Source organism: Octopus bimaculoides, chromosome 17 (assembly GCF_001194135.2).
Source record: "Octopus bimaculoides isolate UCB-OBI-ISO-001 chromosome 17, ASM119413v2, whole genome shotgun sequence".
Classification (NCBI taxonomy): Eukaryota; Metazoa; Mollusca; class Cephalopoda; order Octopoda; family Octopodidae; genus Octopus; species Octopus bimaculoides.
The window spans coordinates 350,270-350,522 of NC_068997.1; the positions used below are offsets into that span (position 1 = coordinate 350,270).

The 253-nt window shown below is 33.2% G+C and overlaps 1 protein-coding gene across 1 annotated transcript in view; it reads left to right on the forward strand.

Annotated features, from left to right (window-relative positions):
- The window catches only part of LOC106869326 (uncharacterized), a 13,683-nt gene that overhangs the window by 7,203 nt on the left and 6,227 nt on the right, over nt 1-253 (forward strand). The gene's annotated exons all lie outside the window — the stretch shown is intronic.

Here is a 253-nt window from a genome sequence, read left to right on the forward strand (position 1 = left end):
GGGGGGGGGGGGTAAGAAGAAAAATAAGCGAAAATGCACAGTGGAAATCAAAAAAAGTAAAGGCTTTTTTATGAAAAGTAATGACAGATATATACAATTAGATGAACTAAGGTAGGAATAAAAGTAATAAAAGTCATTATTGTGAATTGTTAAAGAGATTCAAAAGCATACTGGTTTCGTAAAGTTACTAATCATTGCTTTGAATGCACACTGATTACTGAACGGTGTCAGGTCTACTAGTCTCTGAGTAAAA